Here is an 18,571-nt window from a genome sequence, read left to right on the forward strand (position 1 = left end):
AGTTTGAAATCAAATTCTGTAAAAAATGACTTGTGAAATCCTAAAGGTGCTCTTTGGAATATGGGCCCCTTTGCCCACCTAGGCTGCAAAAAAGTGTCACACATCTGGTATCTCCGTACTCAGGAGAAGTTGGGGAATGTGTTTTGGGGTGTCATTTTACATATACCCATGCTGGGTGAGAGAAATATCTTGGCAAAAGACAACTTTTCCCATTTTTTTATACAAAGTTGGCATTTGACCAAGATATTTCTCTCACCCAGCATGGGTATATATAAAATGACACCCCCAAAACACATTCCCCACCTTCTCCTGAGTACGGAGATACCAGATGTGTGACACTTTTTTGCAGCCTAGGTGGGCAAAGGGGCCCATATTCCAAAGAGCACCTTTCGGATTTCACAGGTCATTTTTTACAGAATTTGATTTCAAACTCCTTACCACACATTTGGGCCCCTAGAATGCCAGGGCAGTATAACCACCCCACAAGTGACCCCATTTTGGAAAGAAGAGACCCCAAGGTATTCGCTGATGGGCATAGTGAGTTCATAGAACTTTTTATTTTTTGTCACAAGTTAGTGGAATATGAGACTTTGTAAGAAAAAAAAAAAAAGAAAAAAAATCATCATTTTCCGCTAACTTGTGACAAAAAATAAAAAGTTCTATGAACTCACTATGCCCATCAGCGAATACCTTAGGGTGTGTACTTTCCGAAATGGGGTCATTTGTGGGGTGTTTGTACTGTCTGGGCATTGTAGAACCTCAGGAAACATGACAGGTGCTCAGAAAGTCAGAGCTGCTTCAAAAAGCGGAAATTCACATTTTTGTACCATAGTTTGTAAACGCTATAACTTTTACCCAAACCATTTTTTTTTTTTACCCAAACATTTTTTTTTTATCAAAGACATGTAGAACAATAAATTTAGAGCAAAATTTCTATATGGATGTCGTTTTTTTTTGCAAAATTTTACAACTGAAAGTGAAAAATGTCATTTTTTTGCAAAAAAATCGTTAAATTTCGATTAATAACAAAAAAAGTAAAAATGTCAGCAGCAATAAAATACCACCAAATGAAAGCTCTATTAGTGAGAAGAAAAGGAGGTAAAATTCATTTGGGTGGTAAGTTGCATGACCGAGCAATAAACGGTGAAAGTAGTGTAGGTCAGAAGTGTAAAAAGTGGCCTGGTCTTTCAGGGTGTTTAAAGGGTTTCTATCACTTGGTATGACATAATTAGCTGTCAGACACTAGCGATCTGCTAGTGTCTGCTCTGGCCAACCATCCTACTATAATCACTTGTGGGGCAGCGGTTTTGCTAAAAAACTAACTTTTATAAATATGCTAATGAGCCTCTAGGTGCTATGTGGGCGTCATTAGCACCTAGAGGCTCCGTCTACCTTCATACACAGCCGCCGCCCAGCGCGTCCCTCCAGCTCGCCCATGTCCTCCTCCGTGTGACGCAGCGGACGAGTTCTCGCGCATGCGCCGTGCGCGGCTGTATTCGGCGCATTTGAGATCTCAGCTCGGAGCGGTCAGACATTCAATGCGCATGCGCGGCTGTATTCGGCGCATGCGCATTGAATGTCTGACCGCTCCGAGCTGAGATCTCAAATGCGCCGAATACAGCCGCGCACGGCGCATGCGTGAGAACTCGTCCGCTGCGTCACACGGAGGAGGACATGGGCGGGCTGGAGGGACGCGCTGGGCGGCGGCTGTGTATGAAGGTAGATGGAGCCTCTAGGTGCTCATGACGCCCACATAGCACCTAGAGGCTCATTAGCATATTTATAAAAGTTAGTTTTTTAGCAAAACCGCTGCCCCACAAGTGATTATAGTAGGATGGTTGGCCAGAGCAGACACTAGCAGATCGCTAGTGTCTGACAGCTAATTATGTCATACCAAGTGATAGAAACCCTTTAAGCACTGGGGGCTGAGGTGGTTAAACAATAAAAGAATTTTGAAAACAAAAAAATAATGTTTTTATGTCTCCATTTTCTGAAAGCCATATCTTTTTTATTTTTTGGCCGATTGTCTTATGTAGGGTCTCATTTTTTGCAGGATGAGATGACGGTTTGACTTTTTTTGGGTACATATAACTTTTTGATCGCTTGGTATTACACATTTTGTGGTAAAAGGTGACCAAAAAATTGCTTTTTTTAGCATAGTTTTTATATTTATTTTTTACAGTGTTGACCGGACGGAGTGGATCATGGGATATTTGTTTGTTTTTCATTTGTTTTTCTATTTTTTTACAATTTTATACGTCTCTTTTTATGGGAAGGGGCTTTTTTTTAATTGAAACTTTTATTTTTTTTATTGTTAAAAAGACTTTTATCTCACTTTTATTATTTTGACTCACCCCGTCAAAGTAATGAACATAACATATATTATAGATAGAAGACAGGCACTCTACACCTGAAACCATTCAGAGAAAATATAGCCTAAGGCTACTTTCACACTAGCGTTTTTCTTTTCCGGCATAGAGTTCCGTCCTAGGTGCTCTATACCGGAAAATAACTGATCAGGCATATCCCCATGCATTCTGAATGGAGAGTAATCCGTTCAGGATGCATCAGGATGTCTTCAGTTCAGTCATTTTGACTGATCAGGCAAAAGAGAAAACCGTAGCATGCTATGGTTTTATCTCCGGCGAAAAAAACTGAAGACTTGCCTGAATGCCGGATCCGGCATTTTTTTCCATAGGAATGTATTAGTGCCGGATCCGGCATTCAAAATACCGGAATGCCGAATCCGTCATTCTGGTCTGCGCATGCGCAGACCTTTAACCTCCTCTCTGCCGCCTAACGCAGGGATGCGTCCTGCGGGCGGCCGGGTTATTCCTCGTAGACGCATCGGCGCGTCATCTCGCGAGACGCGAGATTACGCGCATAGCCGGCCCGTGCATGCGCAGTGCGGGCCTGCAAAAGTTACAGGAGGAGTTCGTCACCAGCCTGCCAGCCAATGATCATCGCTGGCAGGCTGGTGATTTTCAAAAAATCAAAACACAAGCCATTTAACACATTATATTTATAAATATAATGTGTTAAATGGCTTCTGTGCTCTCTGCTGGGTCCTTTTCGTCGGTTGGTCCCAGCAGAGAGCACACATCACTGTGAGTACACCAAACACTACACATTTAGCCCCAGATCACCCCCCTTCCCCATCACTCCAATTAACCCCTTGATCACCCCTGTCAATCACAAGTGAAAGGGAAAAAAGTGATCAGTGTAAACTGTCACTTTTTTTTCCCCACCAGTATTGACTGTTAGGTTTAGATTAGTTTAGGCCCCTTTGGTAGTTAGCTTCAGTTAGCGCCCAGCCCCCCGCACCGGACCGCAGTCATTGATTCGCTGATTAGCGTATCGCTAATCAGCATTGGTACTTTTATAGTATCTGTAAGTGATCAGAACTGATCACAGTCAGATCTATAATAGTATTAGTGTCACCTTAGCTCGCCCTCCACCCAAAACGCAGTGTTTGCCTGATCAGGCCTGATCGGTCGCCCACACGTGCGTTCACCCACGCCCGCCCCGCCGCAGTGACAAAAATATATATATTTTTTATCACTGCACATTTACTACAAAAGCGCTGCGGCGATAAAAAAATCAGTTTTGATATTTTTTATCAATCGCAGCTGCTTCCTGTACTTCACTAGCCTCCCATTTGTAAGACAGGCTTGCTTTTTTTCTTGGGTAGTCTCAGGGAATACCCCCTAAATTTAGTTGACCAAATGGCAAGTAAGGGGTATTCTTCTGAAGAGGCCTACAGGCTTCTGACCCAGTCGGATGAGGAATGGGAACCCTCATCTGACAAATCCAGCGGGTCAGAATACGAACCTGTAGAAAGCAGTGGCAGTCTGACCCAAAGTTCGGACGATGAGGTTGAGGTCCCTGATACCACCAGGCGTACCCGGCCCCGTGTTGCTAGACCACAGGTTACACAAGATCTGCTACAAGGGCAGCAGAGTGGGGCTGGCGCTGTCGGATTACGTGGTGAGGCATACACCAGCAGCGCAGCCCATCCTGGACCTAGTACCAGCACTGCCGTACAACATGGTAAAGTGGCGAGCACCAGAAGGGCAGTTGAAGCTGGTACGGTGGCACGTGCAGTAGTTCCCCCGTCGCAGCCACCGCACAGAGAGGCCCGTAGAGCCCCTAGAGTCCCTGAGGTGCTGGCAAACCCTGATTGGCAGCCCCCATCTTCAGCTGCACCAGTAGTTCCCCCTTTCACCGCCCAGTCTAGAGTTCGGGTTGAGACAGCTCAGATTGGATCGGCACTGGGGTTTTTTGAGCTGTTCTTCACTGCGGAGCTCTTAGACTTAGTCGTGGCAGAAACAAACCGGTATGCCACTCAATTTATAGCCGCCAACCCGGGAAGCTTTTATGCCCAGTCTTTCCGGTGGAAACCCGTCCAAGTTTCCGAATTTAAAACTTTTGTGGGCCTTCTCCTCAACATGGGCCTGACAAAAAAGCATGAATTGCGGTCATATTGGTCCACGAACTCAATTCATCACATGCCCATGTTCTCTGCTGCCATGTCCAGGACACAATTTGAGACTTTAGTGATAATAGCACCTCTCGTCCCAGAGGCCACCAAGCTTTTGAACGGCTCCACAAAATTCAGCCCCTCATAGACCACTTTAACACCAAATTTGCAGATTTGTATACCCCTGAGAAAAACATCTGCATAGACGAGTCCCTGATACATTTTACCGGGCGCCTTGGCTTCAAACAATACATCCCAAGCAAGCGCGCCCGGTATGGGGTCAAATTGTATAAGCTCTGTAAAGGTCCATAGGCTATACGCACAAATTTCGTGTCTATGAGGGTAAAGATCAGACCCTGGAGCCGGTCGGTTGCCCTCACTACCTGGGGAGCAGTGGGAAGACAGTCTGGGTCTTGGTGTCACCCTTATTTGGCAAGGGGTACCACCTTTATGTGGACAATTTCTACACAAGTGTGCCCCTCTTCAGGCATTTGTTTCTAGAACAGATTGGCTGCTGTGGCACCGCGCGACCTAGTCGCCGGGGCTTCCCCCAACGGCTCGTTACCACCCGTCTTGCAAGGGGGGAGAGGGCTGCCTTGTGTAACGAAGAACTGCTTGCGGTGAAATGGAGAGACAAGCGTGATGTTTACATGCTCTCCTCCATTCACGCAGACACGACAATCCACATTGAACGGGCAACCAGTGTCATTGAAAAGCCCCTCTTGGTCCACGATTTGCTCATGGGAGGGGTGGACTTCAATGACCAGATGTTGGCTCCTTATTTACTGTCCCGAAGGACCAGACGCTGGTATAAGAAGGTTTCTGTATACCTAACTCAATTGGCTATGTACAATAGTTTTGTTCTCTACAGTAAGGCTGGGAGAACAAGATCCTTCCTCAAATTTCAGGAAGAGATTATCGAGAACCTCCTGTATCCAGGAGGTTCCGTGGCCCCATCCACCAGTGTAGTGAGCTGTCTACACGAGCGACATTTCCCCAATGTCGTTGCTGGTACCTCAAACCAACCGCCACCCCGAAAAAGATGTCGTGTCTGTAGCAGGAGTGGAATAAGGCATGACACCCGCTATTTCTGTCCTGACTGCCCTGACCACCATTCCCTATGCTTAGGGGAGTGTTTCCGGAAGTACCACACACAGGTACACTTAGTATAGGGATTGCGTGACACAGGACAGGCACACAGGGGTCTTAGGGCCCTTTCACACAGAGCTGCTGCAAACCTTTCCTTTCACCTGGGACAAAGAGCATAATGTACTTCGCCACATCTCTGGGCGATTTGCGCTATGCACATTGTCCCATGGGGAAGGAGAGGTTTGTCCTATAAAGGTAAAAAAATAGAAAAAAATAGAAAAAAATCACGGTAGCAAAAAAGTTAATGTTCCAAAAGTTCAATAAAGTTTATAAAAGTTAATGTTCTGTTTCAAATGTTATATAAAGTTAATGTTCATAAATTGATTGCGTTGCGGCCTGTTTTTTTTTGTTTGTTTTGTTTTTTTACCTTCTAGGTGGACCAACCGATGAACCAGCTGCAGCACTGATGTGCATTCTGACAGAAGCATTGCGCTGCTGTCAGATTACACAAAAGTCGGTGTATGCGGCACTGCAAGACGAGATTTCTCCTCTGCATAAAAAAGATACGTTTGCCGAGGCTTATGAGCTGAGGGGCGGTGTTCATATGCTTTGGCAAACACTTTGTATATAAAAAAAATATATAAAAAATTCAGGCAATGATTTATTCATCCACATCGATTGATGTGAATGGAGAAATCGCGTTTGCCAGGGCATACGAGCTGAGTGGGTTTGGATGTTGGGCGGAGCTCCTATGTCCTGCCAGAAGCCTTTCCCCTCCTTTTTTTTTGGGCAGAGATTTTTTCATCCACATTGATCGATGTGAATGAAGAAATCTGTGCCGTTCATTTTTTCTTTCAGCCCAGAGGCTGAACGGAAAAAAAAAATCTCATTACCCGTATGCTCAATATAAGGAGAATAGCAGAAACTCCTAATGCTGGCCATACATGTAATGATTGTGGAGACCCTCAAATGCCAGGGCAGTACAAACACCCCGTCCCCTATCTCTCTTTTACAGTACAAACACCCCACAAATGACCCCATTTTGGAAAGAAGACACCCCAAGGTATTCGCTGAGGGGCATATTGAGTCCTGTCCCAAGTTAGCGGAAAGGGAGACTTTGTGAGAATAAACAAAAAAAAATCAATTTCCGCCGAAATGTGCCAAAAAATAAAAAATCTTCTATGAACTCGCCTTGCCCCTCACGGAATACCTTGGGGTGTCTTCTTTCAAAATGGGGTCACATGTGGGGTATTTATACTGCCCTGGCATTTTAGGGGCCCTAATGGGTGAGAAGAAGTCTGGAATCCAAATGTCTAAAAATGCCCTCCTAAAAGGTACTCATTGGAATTTGGGCTCCTTTGCGCACCTAGGCTGCAAAAAAGTGTCACACATGTGGTATCGCCGTACTCAGGAGAAGTAGGGCAATGCGTTTTGGGGTGTCTTTTTACATATACCCATGTTGGGTGAGAGAAATATCTTTGTAAAATGACAACTTTGTATAAAAAAATTGGAAAAGTTGTCTTTTACAGAAATTTATCTCACCCAGCATGGGTATATGTAAAAATACACCCCAAAACACATTGCCCTACTTCTCCTGAGTATGGCGATACCACATGTGTGACACTTTTTTGGAGCGTAGGTGCGCAAAGGGGCCCAAATTCGAATGAGTATCTTTCCGATTTCACAGGGCATTTTTTACGCATTTGGATTCCAAACTACTTCTCACGCTTTAGGTCCCCTAAAATGGCAGGGCAGTATAAATACCCCACAAGTGACCCCATTTTGGAAAGAAGACACCCCAAGGTATTTTGTGAGGGGCATGGCGAGTTCATGTAAAAAAAAAATTTTTGGTCACAAGTTAGTGGAATATGAGACTTTGGAAGAAAAATAAAAATAATACATTTTACACTAACTTGTGCCAAAAAAATATATTCTAGGAACTCGCCATGCCCCTCACGGAATACCTTGGGGTGTCTTCTTTCCAAAATGGGGTCACTTGTGGGGTATTTATACTGCCCTGGCATTTTAGGGGACCTAAAGCGTGAGAAGTATTTTGGAATCCAAATGCGTAAAAAATGCCCTGTGAAATCTGAAAGATGCTCATTGGAATTTGGGCCCCTTTGCGCACCTAGGCTGCAAAAAAGTGTCACACATGTGGTATCGCCGTACTCAGGAGAAGTAGTGCAATGCGTTTTGGGGTGTATTTTTACATATACCCATGCTGGGTAAGAGAAATATCTCTGTAAAATGACAACTTTGTATAAAGAAAATGGGAAAAGTTGTCTTTTACAGAGATATTTATCTCACCCAGCATGGGTATATGTAAAAATACACCCCAAAACACATTGCCCTACTTCTCCTGAGTATGGCGATACCACATGTGTGACACTTTTTTGGAGCGTAGGTGCGCAAAGGGGCCCAAATTCCAATGAGTATCTTTCCGATTTCACAGGGCATTTTTTACGCATTTGGATTCCAAACTACTTCTTACGCTTTAGGTCCCCTAAAATGGCAGGGCAGTATAAATACCCCACGAGTGACCCCATTTTGGAAAGAAGACACTCCAAGGTATTTCGTGAGGGGCATGGCGAGTTCATGTAAAATTTTATTTTTTGTCACAAGTTAGTGGAATATGAGACTTTGTAAGAAAAAAAAGAAAACAATAATCATTTTCCGCTAACTTGTGCCAAAAAAAAATATATTCTAGAAACTCGCCATGCCCCTCACGGAATACCTTGGGGTGTCTTCTTTCCAAAATGGGGTCACTTGTGGGGTATTTATACTGCCCTGGCATTTTAGGGGACCTAAAGCGTGAGAAGTAGTTTGGAATCCAAATGCGTAAAAAATGCCCTGTGAAATCTGAAAGATGCTCATTGGAATTTGGGCCCCTTTGCGCACCTAAGCTGCAAAAAAGTGTCACACATGTGGTATCACCGTACTGAGGAGAAGTAGAGCAATGCGTTTTGTGGTGTATTTTTACATATACCCATGCTGGGTGAGAGAAATATCTCTGTAAAATGACAACTTTGTATAAATAAATGGGAAAAATTGTCTTTTACAGAGATATTTCTCTCACCCAGCATGGGTATATGTAAAAATACACCCCAAAACACATTGCCCTACTTCTCCTGAGTACGGCGATACCACATGTGTGACACTTTTTTGCAGCCTAGGTGCGACAAGGGGCCCAAATTCCAGTGAGTATCTTTCCGATTTCACAGGGCATTTTTTACGCATTTGGATTCCAAACTACTTCTCACGCTTTAGGTCCCCTAAAATGGCAGGGCAGTATAAATACCCCACAAGTGACCCCATTTTGGAAAGAAGACACTCCAAGGTATTTCATGAGGGGCATGGCGAGTTCATGTAAAATTTTATTTTTTGTCACAAGTTAGTGGAATATGAGACTTTGTAAGAAAAAAAAAAGAAAAAAATAATCATTTTCCGCTAACTTGTGCCAAAAAAAAATATATTCTAGAAACTCGCCATGCCCCTCACGGAATACCTTGGGGTGTCTTCTTTCCAAAATTGGGTCACTTGTGGGGTATTTATACTGCCCTGGCATTTTAGGGGACCTAAAGCGTGAGAAGTAGTTTGGAATCCAAATGCGTAAAAAATGCCCTGTGAAATCTGAAAGATGCTCATTGGAATTTGGGCCCCTTTGCGCACCTAAGCTGCAAAAAAGTGTCACACATGTGGTATCACCGTACTGAGGAGAAGTAGAGCAATGCGTTTTGTGGTGTATTTTTACATATACCCATGCTGGGTGAGAGAAATATCTCTGTAAAATGACAACTTTGTATAAATAAATGGGAAAAATAAATTGTCTTTTACAGAGATATTTCTCTCACCCAGCATGGGTATATGTAAAAATACACCCCAAAACACATTGCCCTACTTCTCCTGAGTACGGCGATACGACATGTGTGACACTTTTTTGCAGCCTAGGTGCGACAAGGGGCCCAAATTCCAATGAGTATCTTTCCGATTTCACAGGGCATTTTTTACTCATTTGGATTCCAAACTACTTCTCACGCTTTAGGTCCCCTAAAATGGCAGGGCAGTATAAATACCCCACAAGTGACCCCATTTTGGAAAGAAGACACCCCAAGGTATTTCGTGAGGGGCATGGCGAGTTCATGTAAAATTTTATTTTTTGTCACAAGTTAGTGGAATTTGAGACTTTGTAAGAAAAAAAAAAATAATAATAATCATTTTCCGCTAACTTGTGCCAAAAAAAAATATATTCTAGGAACTCGCCATGCCCCTCACGGAATACCTTGGGGTGTCTTCTTTCCAAAATGGGGTCACTTGTGGGGTATTTATACTGCCCTGGCATATTAGGGGACCTAAAGCGTGAGAAGTAGTTTGGAATCCAAATGCGTAAAAAATGCCCTGTGAAATCGGAAAGATACTCATTGGAATTTGGGCCCCTTTGCGCACCTAGGCTGCAAAAAAGTGTCACACATGTGGGGGCATAGCGAGTTCATGTAAAATTTTATTTTTTGTCACAAGTTAGTGGAATAAGAGACTTTGTAAGAAAAAATAAAAATAAATAACCATTTTCCGCTAACTTGTGACAAAAAATAAAAACTTCCATGAACTCACTATGCCCATCAGCGAATACCTTAGGGTGTCTACTTTCCGAAATGGGGTCATTTGTGGGGTGTTTCTACTGTCTGGGCATTGTAGAACCTCAGGAAACATGACAGGTGCTCAGAAAGTCAGAGCTGCTTCAAAATGCGGAAATTCACTTTTTTATACCATAGTTTGTAAACGCTATAACTTTTGCGCAAACCAATAAATATACACTTATTGCATTTTTTTTATTAAAGACATGTAGAACAATAAATTTAGAGAAAAATTTATATAGAAATGTAGTTTTATTTGAAAAATTTTACAACAGAAAGTGAAAAATGACATTTTTTTGCAAAAATTTTGGTCAATTTCGATTGATATCAAAAAAAGTAAAAATGTCAGCAGCAATGAAATACCACCAAATGAAAGCTCTATTAGTGAGAAGAAAAGGAGGTAAAATTAATTTGGGTGGTAAGTTGTATTACCGAGCAATAAACCGTGAAAGTAGTGTAGTGCAAAATTGTAAAAAGTGGTCTGGTCATTAAGGGGGTTTAAGCTAGGGGAGCTGAGGTGGTTAAAAATGAGAAAAAAATAAATACCGGATCTATTTCGCCTGATGTAAAAACACCAAGTTGGAGCTCACCTCACCATACACCACCGAGGAGCACGGACACAGAACCGGAACCAAGGATTAGAAGTAGCAAAAAAATATTGTCCAGCTTCACCTCGCAGTGCGTGTTTTATTAGGAAACGTGCTTAAAAACCAAACATCAGGCTCATATCATCAACATGTTTCGGATCAACATATATTACAGATCCTATTTCGCCTGATGACACCGGAAAAACTGATCCGGTATTGCAATGCATTTTTCTGACTGATCAGGCATTTTTCAGACTGATCAGGATCCTGATCAGTCTGAAAAATGCCTGATCAGTCAGAAAAATGACATGCCTTTGCATACAGTATAATAAAATAATAATAATAATCAATGGGCCATACGTAAAAATAGGATAAAAAAACTGAGTAATAGAAGATGTTGCATATAACACAGTGGTGATATTATGTCAAAAACTGTATTTATGGTAAATCTAATGGTGCTATTAGCTAGGATTGATAGTTACCATCCATACAGCTGTAGAAAATCACCACAGTAAAGTACCTCAATTATATGTGATAGTATTAAATTGTGGTCAGGACCTAGCGAATGGAGGACGCCCAACCACCACCCCCCCCTACCTAACTGGCCTGAGGTGTGCCTTGGCCTCACTAGGTCGGTATGCCTGGAAAAGGGGGCATACCCTGGATGTGAAAGTTGGATGACTGCCTGAAGACATGGGCATGGGTGGGCAGGGGATGTCCGAATGTCGACGTGCTGCCTGGGAGAAGTGGACCGCTTAAAACAGGTACAGGTCCCTCCCACAAATCCAGGCTAACCTGCGGCCAGCCTTATCACTTGTGGTCAGGACCTAGCGAATGGAGGACGCCCAACCACCACCCCCCCCTACCTAACTGGCCTGAGGTGTGCCTTGGCCTCACTAGGTCGGTATGCCTGGAAAAGGGGGCAAAAACCCACCAGTGAGGGAAGGATGGCCTCGTGCTACTCTGCCAACGTACTAAATGCCTGGACCAGTTCTGCCAGAGGCTCCGGGATATACCGGACAAAGCACCCTGAGCGCCAGCGCCCCAAGTGCTTGATGATGTGCGCAGGAACTCCATGTTTGGACGCTGCGGATGCCGCACCAATGCGGAAGGAATGCCCCGAGAACTGCGCCGGATTCACTCCAATACTGACCAACAGGGTACGGATATGCTTGGTGAACTGGCTGGTCGTGAGTGGATTAACAGGGAATGGTAGCAACGGGTCGGTGGGGCCGTGGAGATTGAGGGCCAGCGCGAGGTTGTCCAAGACTGCCACTGGACACCAGGCGTTTGTGGTCTGGAAGAATTTGACTACATGGCCAAGACCTACCTGCCTGGTTTTATTGTGAGGCAACTGCAAATGGAAGATACTGCCAATCCTGACTAAGTCTCCCTTGCGGAGAGCCACCGCCCCTCGTCTGGCCTGTGTCACCTCACCTGGTCTGAGAAACCCATAAAAGGCCAAGTACATAGCTGCTTTGATCACCAGGCTGGGCAGGGCCCCGAACGGTGCCAACGAGAGAACGTCCGACAGGCTGCGAAATGTGACCCCCGTAATAGGTTGACGGCTCGGCTTGCCCGTGACCTGGCTTTTCTGGATGCCTCTGAGGACAGCCTTAATCGGGTGAGCTGAAAAAATGGAGGGTCTATCTGGCTCTTGAAGTGCCAAAAAATGTTGCACCCCTGCCAAATATAGCCTGATGGTATTGTAGGACAACTCTAGTACTGAGTGACAATAAGATATGAAAGCAACCATGTACTTGACCTGACCAGCATCACCCCTAGGGTATACTGACTGGAAGTCTAAGAAAACTACCCACGCTCGGCCGTATGACTTTAAAGTACTGGTCGACAAAGACTTCGTTATGAGAGAACTGGCGACCACCAACAGAGAGTCTAGTCCAAGACCAGCCGCCGCCAGTCCGGTACCGGGGTGCCCACCTCGTCTGCTTCTGGGTTCTGTAAGAAAAAGCGTGCAAAGTCAAAACGGGACAAAGCATCAGCCGCCACATTGCAGACCCCGTCCAGAAACTGAGCCTGGAAATGAAACCCCTGTTCCAGAGCTATCCAGGTCAACCTACGCATGAAAGACATGATGAGTAGCGATTTGGACCTACCCTTGTTAATGATCTCTGCGGTCGCCATGTTGTCAGTGTGGAAAACCACCGTGTGACCCGACCACCTACGCCCCCAGACTACAGCGGCTGCCACAATAGGATAGATCTCGAACAGTGCCGATGTCTGAGAAAACCCCGGCATCTGTAGTATCTGCGAGGGCCATAAGCCGGCAAACCAGTGAGGGCAGAATATGGCCGCGAAACCTATCGAGGCAGCTGCGTCGGAAAATACGTGTGGTGAATCAGAAGTGGCCTTCGGAATAAACATCGAAATGCCATTCCACCCACTAAGAAATCCGTCCCACATGAATAGATCTGCCCGGGCGTTGGTATCAAGATGCACTGATGCGTCCAAATCGCTGGTCTGTTGCAGTAAGACTAACAACCTAGAGATGAACGACCTGCCCTGAGGAATGATCCTCATGGCAAAGTTCAACATGCCCAACAGAGACTGCAATTCTCTCTTGGTGCAAACCTGAGACCTGAGCAAGGAACGGACACCTGATTTGATTCTGTCGAGTTTGTCTGATGGTAAACTGGCCGACATGGCGCGTGAATCCAGAGAGATCCCCAAGAATGTGACAACCTGCGCAGGCCCTTCCGTTTTGTGGGCAGCCACCGGAATGTCCAACTCCTCGAACACCTGCAAGAGAACCTGCAAGTCAGCAGGCGCCCGTGAGGGTTCCTCTATCAATAGAAAATCATCCAGGTAGTGAATGACATTCTGGCAACCCTGAATTTCCAACAAAATCCATTCCAGAGCCTGCGCTAACTTGTCAAACAGACTGGGGCTGCTCTTGGAACCAAACGTCAACTTTGTGGCAAAATAGTACGCATCTCTCCATCTGATGCCATGCCACTGCCAAAGAGATGGGCTGATGGGCAGCAGTTTGAACGCATCAGAGACATCTGCCTTGGACAGCCAAGCGCCCCTGCCTGACTGCAGAATGACCTGGATAGCCTGATCCACGGAAGTATACTTTAATGAAAACTCTTCCGACGGAATCAGAGAGTTGAGACTAGGAACGTGGGAAGAATGTGGAGCAGACAAGTCATAAATCAAACGGAATTTATTAGAGTATTTGCCCTGCACCACCCCCACTGGGCTCACCCTCCACGTGTCAAAAGGAGAAGACTGGAAAGGGCCGATGATAAAGCCCTTCTCCAGCTCACTTGCCAGCAGCAGATCCACCAGATCAGCATGGGTAGAAGCCGACTGTAGATTGGGGCATTCGTGTGTCTGCTGAGGCAAGGCTATGAGCCAAGTGTGGTATCCCCGTAGGAAACCTTCCACCAGAAAAGCGCGGAACGGCTGAACGGGATGAAGCCGCAGCAGGCGGTCAAGGACCTCGACATTCACCCGGCTCAGTCATGCCGGCTTCACGGTGCAGACCGTGACAGGATGTGCCCTGAAGCATGTGGCACAAATATGCAGGAGCCTGCACTGGCTGAAGTTGCATACCGCATAATTAAAATTATTACAGAGCTGGGCTTTGCCCAAGTAGTGAACGGGTCTCCCCAGCTTATCAAACTGGTTAGCGTGCAGGCTAGGACCCGGGGTAATCCCACCTCTGGAGGTACTGGGGGCAGCAGTGAGGTCGGCCAAAGGGCACCAAGCGGTAGTATGAGCAGGAGACTGACATGTTGCGCACACCGGGGACTTCAGGCTGGCGAAGTGCCTGCAAAATAGCTCCATGTCAATATCGCTCCAGTCCGTGACTACCTGGAACTGGGCCCAAATGGCTGCCGCTTTGGCCGAGAAGGACCTATGGTAGTCATAAAATGCTGTGCCCCCGTACTTATGAGCCAAGTCTACCACCCTGTAGAGGTAAATGTCCAGCTCCTCTCTCCTATTGGGGCTGGCAGAGCACAACACGTCTCTGAAAAGGCTGAAAGCCAGGACGAATTCAGCCAGGGTCAGCTTGCGGCTGAGCCTGGGGTCTTTGGCCTTGAGTACAACCGACAATTCGCTGCAACCGAAGGACCTATTCTCCGTTACATCATGGGATGTAATCAACAAGGATGCCAGATTGACATCCTTGCACTCTAAAATGTCTTTTCTAACGCTGGGCCTAACAAAATATACCGGCGCCACTGAAGGCGCTCTCCCACCCAGTGACAGGTTAGGCGCTGGAAGTAGGTACGGCACGGTACCTGTGACCCCAGCCGAAGATGCTGCGCCGCCAGCCGGCCCAACTGCTGGGGGGGGAATGCGATGCTGCTCCATAACTTCCATCCGGGCTTGCAAATCCTGCATGGAACTAGTGAGCGAGTTTAAGACCGCGTGGATTTGCACCAGTGAATTGGAAATGGTGGTATTATCACCAGAAGAAGCCGGGGCGGCCTGTGGTGTAGCGGGAAACAGTAATTTGAAAAGTTCCGCCTTTCTGGCAGTAGCCGCGAACGGAATCCCTCTCCTGAGCAACTCTGCCGTTAACTTAGGCACAGTCCAAGCCCTGATGGATGGAGTGCTGCCGTGTTCGGACCCTCTTGGAGACGGAGGCAAAGACACGAACTCCTCGATGTCTGATGGCTGAGACATGATGACTAAAGACACAACAAAAGAAAGAAAACACCAAACAAACAAACAACAAATAAAATAAAAAACGTGGAAAGAAAGAAGAGGGGAAAGGAAAAAGAAAAGGGGGGAAAAAAAAAAAAAAAAAAAAAAAACACAACCTGTTAACCCTATGACCTGCAGCCCGTTAAGCCGACAGACAACTGACAGAAGCCAACCCCCCTCCCCCGACAGTATGAACGTATGAGGAGCGGTCGATGAGGCTCACGTGAAGTATGATAGTCGTTTCCACTGACGGATGAAGCGAGCCCGAGTTTAACTGAATCTGTGGCGTGGCAGACTGATTAAAAACGAATACTGCGGGCTAACGAACCTACAGACGTGGTAGGTGAATGTATGTAAGAATAGGAGTCGTGGAAAACAGACCGTATGACGTATGACACTATACTACGAGATGAAACGAAGTGTCTCTGACTGTCGTGCGAGAGAGTGACAGTAGTTGGTGAATGTATCTATGCTAGTGGTGTATGCAAAAGGCTAGCGGAAAGATTACCACCAGGACAACATGAAAATCCTTCCTATAGAAAACCCCTTTTTTTTTTTTTTTTTCTTAATTAATAGTAACCACGCCCCCTAAAGGAAAAATTTTCATTTCATTTTTTTTTTTTTTTTTTTTTACGCCGCTGTCATATGTGCAGACTACCTGTGTGGGTAAGTAGGTGGTATATGTACGTGCAGTCAATGTGTGCCCAGACCGGATCGCTGCTGGAAATGCACAGAAATGACACCGGGACCCGGCCACTGACCTAGGCAGCAGTGGCCTGGTAACATGCAGCCCCCAGTGTATTATGGTTTGACTGAGCAGCGGAGCAGAGCCGGCAGCGCGTGTAGCAATGCTGCCCCCCGGTGTCAAGCCTGAAAACCGCACATGTCTGATCGCAAGTGAAGCGATCCTGCTGCAGACTACCCCCTACCCTCCCCACCTCTTGCCCTGCTTCGCTTACCCCACCTTGCTGAACAAAGACCAACGCTGGAAAAGCTTGAAGCAGAAAACAAAGCACCACCCGGCGTCTAGGAGCTCCAACACTAGCGGACGCTTAGTGATGACGTCACACCCGGAAGTAGCGATGTCCGAATGTCGACGTGCTGCCTGGGAGAAGTGGACCGCTTAAAACAGGTACAGGTCCCTCCCACAAATCCAGGCTAACCTGCGGCCAGCCTTATCACTTGTAGACAATACTTTTAAAAATAACACATTTTACAAATAATAACACAATTATAACAGGATTACTGTTTTCCTTATAGAGATAATATCTCCTTTGAAAAGAGTTCACGCTTAATGATACTTGTTTCATCAAATTAGATACATTTAGATGTTCATATTGTATCCATTATACTTTGCAACATTCAGCCTTGTTGATAACGATGCTTCACTCAACCTTATTAATAACAATACTGTCTCTCAATGATCAATATTGAATACTTGACATCAGTCACTAATATCTGCCGACAGTGGCGTCCCACATGGCGATCGGTACACTGAACTTCATTTCCTCCTTCCTATAGCTAATTCAGCTAGTATTACCTCTTCTCCCAGCTATGTTCTCCGTAGACCCCGAAATCGGTACCTGGCGTCTCACGTGGCTTGGTTTGCTGATACTCGGCGCCCCACATGTTCCAGTGCACTGGTCTAGGACTTGTAAGACCTCTTGGTCGAATGGGGGATTCTGGGAGGAGGATTTGGTTATCCGTGAAGCGCTTCACATTATTTGATATAGAGATATTTTTCATATATCCATGAATTTTGACAAATAGGTCTCAGGGGTTGCAGGTATATCTCTAAATGCCAGACGTGTTTCGGAGTCTTGACCGACTCCTTCCTCAGTGGCTACCGGCACATGGATCCCCTGCCCACTCTTATAGTCCTCTATACAGTCATTGTGAAAGCCCATACTGGATTTCTTACTTTCCTTCCTTTTTTTGGTTCTTAATTACTCCAAATGTCTTGATTTTCTTCTTCTTTATTAATATATTATTGTACTAGTTCAAAAAAAATGCATTCCGTTTATAGTGCGTTTTTAATGTTTTTTTGATGTATTTAGTCCTCAGTTATTATTGCTCATAATAATTTTTTAAATATAGGTTCACATAGCCGCAAAAAATCATAAACATAAAAAATAATAAAAACGTGGAATTAGATAAAAATGAACCAGAAAGATTCTTTTTTTACTATGATATAGTCACGAATATACACTTTTTATTTTTCTTTCTTTATGGATTAGACCTTCTAGGTTTCTGTACTTTTTAAGCCTTAAGATTTGTAACTGCTGAATTCTTAAGGCTTAAAAAGTACAGAAACCTAGAAGAGAGAATGCATTAAAAAACTAAAATAAAAGCACAAATAGAATTTACAAGATTAAAATCCATAAAGAAATAAAAGGTGTTATATTCCTGACTATATCATAGTAAGAAAGAATCTTTCTGGTTCGATTTTATCTAATTACACAAGTTTTGGTTATTTTTTATGTTTTTGATGTTTTTCATTAGTTTTTTGCAGCTATGTGAACCTATATTTTAGAAATAATTATGAGCAATCATAATTGAGGACTAACAGCAATTATGCGCAAAAAAACGCATCAATACATAAAAAACACATTGAAAACGCACTATAAATGCAATGCGTTTTTTTGGAACTAGTAGAATAATACATTAATAAAGAAGAAGAAAATTGAGACATTTGGAGTAATTAAGAACCAAAAAAAGGATGGAGAGTAAGAAATCCAGTTTGGGTTTTCGCAATGACTGTATAGAGGACTATAAAAGTGGGCAGGGGATCCATGTGCAGGTAGCCACTGAGGAAGGAGTCGGTCAAGACTCTGAAACGCATCTGGCATTTAGAGATATACCTGCAGCCCCTGAGACCTATTTGTCAAAATCCATGGATACATGAAAAATATCTCTATATCAAATAATGTGAAGCGCTTCACGGATAACCAAATCCTCCTCTCAGAATCCCCCATTCGACCAAAAGGTCTTACAAGTTCTAGACCGGTGCATTGGAACATGTGGGACGCCTAGTATCAGCAGACCAAGCCACGTGAGACGCCAGGTACTGAATTCAGGGAATATGGAGAACATAGCTGGGAGCA

This window comes from Bufo bufo, chromosome 3 (genome assembly GCF_905171765.1).
Source record: "Bufo bufo chromosome 3, aBufBuf1.1, whole genome shotgun sequence".
Taxonomy (NCBI): Eukaryota; Metazoa; Chordata; class Amphibia; order Anura; family Bufonidae; genus Bufo; species Bufo bufo.